Genomic DNA, 5,890 nt, shown 5'->3' on the forward strand with positions numbered 1-5,890 from the left:
GACGGCTCTGTCAGGGTATTGCCACAAAATGAATAAAAATAAAAAACAACCAGATGTATCTGAAAATTATGAGAGGAAATTTATAATTCTGGAGGAATGTTTAAGGATGAATTAGTTATATAGAAAACTAAGCAAACAAAGACAATTATTAATTCCAGAAAAAACTTCAATGGTTTCATTACAGTTGAGCTTTCTGAGGGAGAGATGGCATCTTGCTCGCATGGGGCCTGGCATTGAGGAGGTGATTCTTATTTATTTATTTATTAAGATATATATATTTTTTTAATTGGGGAAGGGGAACAGGACTTTATTGGGGAACAGTGTGTACTTCCAGGAAGTTTTTTCCAAGTCAAGTTTGTCCTTCCAATCTTAGTTGTGGAGGGTGCTGTTCAGCTTCAAGTTGTTGTCCTTTCAGTCTTAGTTGTGGAGGGCGCAGCTCAGCTCCAGGTCCAGTTGCCGTTGCTAGTTGCAGGGGGCGCTGCCCACCATCCCTTGTGGGACTCGAGGAATCAAACTGGCAACCTTGTGGTTAAGAGCCCGTGCTCCAACCAACTGAGCCATCCGGGAGGCAGCTCAACTCAAGGTGCTGTGTTCAATTTTAGTTGCAGGGGCGGAGCCCACCATCCCTTGTGGGACTCGAGGAATCGAACCGGCAACCTTGTGGTTGAGAGCCCACTGACCCATGTGGGAATTGAACCGGCAGCCTTCGGAGTTAGGAGCACAGAGCTCCAACCACCTGAGCCACCGGGCTGGCCCCGAGGAGGTGATTCTTGAGTGACCATGTTTGGACTGACTGGATGAATGAGCTAGAATAAATTTTAAGGGTCACCTAGTTGAAGCCCCCCCGTCTTATTTTATTACATATTGTATTACAAATATGGAACCTGAGATCAGGAAAGGGGAAGGCTACACAGTGACGTGAGGGCAAAACTAGGGCTTAATTCTTATCCCGTAGGTCCTCAGACAAGGGGTCTTTCTTCTATAGAGAACGAGAAAAAACAAAAATATTGTACAAGAAAGGAAGTGTAATTGTATACTGCATAGGAATGTAAAGTTAACCAATAGTTATGGATAATATAATCATATAGGGAGGAATGGAGGAGGAAACAGTGTATGTGAAAGTGTGTGTGATGGGGACAGAGTGGGCAGTCTCGTGGAAGGCCAAAAGATACGAAACTGAGCAATCTTGAAGTAGCAGCAATACAAGGATGTTATTTAGGAAAACGGAGGCAAGCACCAGAAGAATATTCAGCTAACATAATGGAAAATATGTTGCTTTTCAGAAGTGGGAATTGGGGGCTTTTTCGCAACAGGCTTGTGGCCAGAACAGAGGTGTCATAAAAAACACTACTAAATCTAAACCAAAATGGGAAAGGAAGAGACTCATATCAACATTGTCATCTTTGGATACGTAGATGCTGGCAAGTCTACCACTATTGGTCATTTGATCTACAAATGTGGTGGGATTGACAAAAGAACCACTGAAAATTTTGAGAAGGAGGCCGCTGAGATGGGAAAGGGCTCCCTCAAGTATGCCTGGGTCGTGGATAAACTGAAAGCTGAACATGAGCATGGGATCACCACTGATATCTCCCTGTGGAAATTTGAGATCAGCAAGTATTATGTGACCATCACTGATGCCCCAGGACACAGAGACTTTATCAAAAACATGGTTACGGGCACATCTCAGGCTGACTGGGCTGTCCCAGTGTTGCTGCTGGTGTTGGTGAATTGGAAGCAGGTATCTCCAAGGATGGGCAGACCCGTGAGCATGCCCTTTCTGGCTTACTCACTGCATGTGAAACAACTAATGGTTGGTGTTAATAAAATGGATTGCACTGAGCCACCCTACAGCCAGAAGAGATATGTGAAAATCATTAAGGAAGTCAGCACCTACATTAAGAAAATTGGCTACAACCCTGACACAATGGTATTTGAGCCAATATCTGAGTGGAATGATGACCACATGCTGGAGCCAAGTGCTAACATGCCTTGGTTAAAGGGATGGAAAGTCACCCGTAAAGATGGCAATACCAGTGGAACCACACTGCTTGAAGCTAGAGATGGCATCCTGCCACCAACTCTTCCAACTGACAAGCCTCTGCATCTGCCCCTCCAGGATGTCTACAAAATTGGTGATATTATACTGTCCCTTTGGGAGGAGTGGAGACAAACCCCACATGGTGGTCACCTTTGTTTCAGTCAATGTTACACGGAAGTAAAGTCTGTTGCAATACACCATGAAGCTTTGAGTGAAGCTTTTCTTGGGGACAATGTGGGTTTCTATGTCCTGAATGTGTGTGTCAAAGATGTTTGTCGTGGCAGTGTGGCTGGTGACAGCAAAAATGACCCACAGTGGAGGCAGCTGGCTTCACTGCTCAGGTGATTATCCTGAACCATCCAGGCCAAATCAGTGTCTGATATGCTTCTGTGCTCAATTGTCACATAGCTCACATTGCCTGCAAATTTGGTGAGCTGAAGGAGATTGGTTATTGTTCTGGGAAAAAAGCTGGAAAATGGCCCGAAGGTTTTGAAATTTGGTGACACTGCCATCGTTGACATGGTTCCTGGCAAGCCCGTGTGTGTTGAGAGCTTCTCTGACTACCCTCCTCTGGGCCTTTTTGTTGTTTGTGACAGGAGACAGACAGTTGCTATGGGTGTCATCAAAGCAGTGGACAAGAAGGCAGCGGGAGCTGGCAAGGTCACCAAGTCTGCCCAGAAAGCTCAGAAGGCTAAATGAATATTATTCCCAATGCCTGCCACCCCAGTCTTAATCAGTGGTGGAAGAACGGTCTCAGAACTGTTTGTCGCAATTGGCCATTTAAATTAATAGTGAAAGACTGGTTAATGACTGTGATGCATTGTAAAATCTCCAGAAGGAAAGGAGAATGTTTTGTGCACCGTGTGTGTGTGTGTGTGTGTGTGTGTGTGTGTGTGTGTGTGGCAGTTTTTAAGTTATTAGTTTTTAAAATGATTACTTTTTAATGGAAACAACCAAAAAAATCTGTCACAAGATTTTAAGACCCACTAAAACAAAGTTTAATCAGGAAAAAAAAAGAAGTGAAATTGGGGGTTGAAAAGGAAGAACAGTGTACTGCTTTTTTTAAAAAAAATATGTCTTATGGTATTATTTAACTTTTAAATCTCTGTACAAAGATATTGTTTTAATAAAAGGGCAAGAAACACCCAATATTCTTTTTTTCTTTTTCTCAAATGATCTTTCGAAAATAAAGGGAATGCAGTGAGGAAAGTGATAGCGGTATGTAAAGGAAAGCTTCAGCCCAAATGGTTATATGGTTAGTAATGGAGAGTGGTAATTACCATTCCTGTTTCAAAAATAATCATACCCATCAGTGTTATAACGAAAAACCCTAGGGAATCTTGGACGCTTGTGATAGGGGAACTCAGTTTCGTCAGGGGTTTATGAAGGGTTTCCATACAAAAGCTTGCGGGTCATCCAAAGAGATATAAGTGGATAATTTCAACACACAGTGGTAAGTAGAAATAATAGAAATACGCATAGTAGGGCTTAGAGCACGTGGGAGGGCATTTAGTCCAGTCTGGATGGGTCAGGAAGGACTTCTAAGAGTAAAGAATGGCTAAACATATGCAGGAGGATCATGAAGGTTGTAGAACAATAATCAAATGTTTCAAAAGATTTTGAACCTTTGCATGCATAGATTGGAAGTTACTAAACATAAGTTTTTATTAAATGTTTTAGCTGCTTTAAAAATGTTACTTTCTTTCTTTTTCTTTTAATTAAAGTTTATTGGGGTGACAATTGTTAGTAAAGTTACATTGATTTCAGGTGTACAATTCTGTAATACATCATCTATATCTGTATCTCACATTATGTGTTCACCACCCAAAGTCAGTACTCTTTCCATCACCATACATTTGACCCTGTTTACCCTCTTATGGAATCCCCCTCCCCTTACCCTCTAAAATGTTATTTTCAATATACTTTGAATTATAAGGGTAACAGAAATAATTTTGTACATTTTTAATTTAATGGAATGATTTTCAAGTTTCTACAAATACAGTAATTGTAAATTAAAGCATTAAGCATTTATTGGTAAATAATGTATACATTTCCTTTCAAGGAATATGATACATGAGTGAAGTTGAAATAAATGCTTTAAATTTTTTTTTTTAAAAGAGTAAGAATTAGGGTGAGTATTTCCCAATGCCCCCTGTCTTCTCCTACTTTCTTATATCTCCAGGACAAGACAAGGACTATAACTTGAAAGAAATGCGTTAAGGCCCAAATAAATAAAGATTTTCTATACCTTCTATTTAAAAACATTACCATTATTTGGTTTACTTTCCCCTCTCTTCACCAAACCTATAAAGAGATATTAAAATATGATTCTGATTGTTAGGTCAAAACTTATGTTTAGTAACTTCCAATCTATGCATGCAAAGGTTCAAAATCTTTTGAAACATTTGATTATTGTTCTATATCCTTCATGATCCTCCTGCATATGTTTAGCCATTCTTTACAAAATGGCCACATTCTAAGTTTAATTATCTTGATAACTTTATACTAATCTGATTAACCAAGAATTTACAGATACTGGACAATAAAAGACAAGCTAAGGGAACTCTAGTCCTGTTTCTAACTATTAGCCAGAGCTCTCTAGGTTTGTTTCAGTCGGCTTCTCAATCAGATCCATTAGCCAGAAGCTTCTGGCCTTTGTCTCCTCTTTCTGGCCATGTATTTCATTGCCTCCTGGAATTGAGGATGATATCTGCCCTGCCTCACTTTGGCGCTTGGCCCATAATCTCACTTATCCCAGCCCCGTGGAACAATGAGGAAGAGATTTTATTCTGTTCAACCAGTCTGATCAAGTTTGTTTAAAGATAGTCTTTCGGGTCTACCCCCTACCTTCTCCTACCTTTTTATATCTCCAGGGCAAGACAAGAACTATAACTTGAAAGAAATACTCTAAGGCCCAAATAAATAAAGGTTTTTCTATACCAGTTGTTTAAAAATATTACTATAATATTATTTGGTCTATTTTTCCTTTTCTTCACCAAATCTATAAAGAGATATTAAAACCAGACATGATTCTGATAGTTAGGTCAAAACATTTCTTTAGTAACTTCCAATCTATGTATGAAAAGGTTAAAAACCTTTCTGAAACATCTGAAAACTGTCCACAGTTTTCTATGTGGCAGAATTGTTAGTGATTTTTTTTTCTTGTTCTAATTTTTCTCTAATAAACAGGAAGAAGCAAGAGTAACATATCAAATCCGTATGAAGGGCTTCTGCCCTTTACAGCCTCTTCAACCAAAAGCAGCTCAGCTTTTCTGTTTTATTTTTTAACTTTCATAGTAAGATAACAAAGTAAGTGAACAAAGGACTCCTTGACAAAAACAAACAAAGCTTTCTAAATCGCTTGTATATTCAGTATTTCATTTAAATCTCAAAATAACCCAGCAAGGCTGGTAGATCATTTTTTAAAATTCTACTTGAGAGATAAGGATATGGAAAGCAACAAAATTATTGACTGATTGCTCTTTTGTAGAGCTACTTAGCTTTATATCTGGGACTAGAATACAACGTCAGAAGTAATTACGGTGCAAGTTGTCTGGGAATTCAAGTTGGTAGTTGCGTGTGGTTACCAAAGTATGAGCCCCTAATTAGATTTTTAATATTCACGACATTCATATCTCTCTCCTTGATCCTGCTGGAGTCATCAATAATACCTCACCCTACCTGAGAATTAATTGTTTCAACCCTTATGCTTTGGTGTTCATTTTTCTAAATTAAAAATTTGGATTTGTAATCTAGCAAAAAATCTTTTAGTCAAATGCAAGAGTTATTAATAATTTACAGGGAAAACCTTCCAGAGACATAAAAGTTAAAATCCAATAAAGGAATGAC

The 5,890-nt window shown here is 39.0% G+C and overlaps 1 pseudogene; it reads left to right on the forward strand.

The window, feature by feature from the left end:
* Positions 1-1,366: 1,366 nt before the first annotated feature.
* Positions 1,367-2,813, forward strand: LOC109447050 (putative elongation factor 1-alpha-like 3; annotated as a pseudogene).
* Positions 2,814-5,890: the final 3,077 nt, after the last annotated feature.

The sequence above is a fragment of the Rhinolophus sinicus genome, linkage group LG06, assembly GCF_036562045.2.
Source record: "Rhinolophus sinicus isolate RSC01 linkage group LG06, ASM3656204v1, whole genome shotgun sequence".
Taxonomy (NCBI): Eukaryota; Metazoa; Chordata; class Mammalia; order Chiroptera; family Rhinolophidae; genus Rhinolophus; species Rhinolophus sinicus.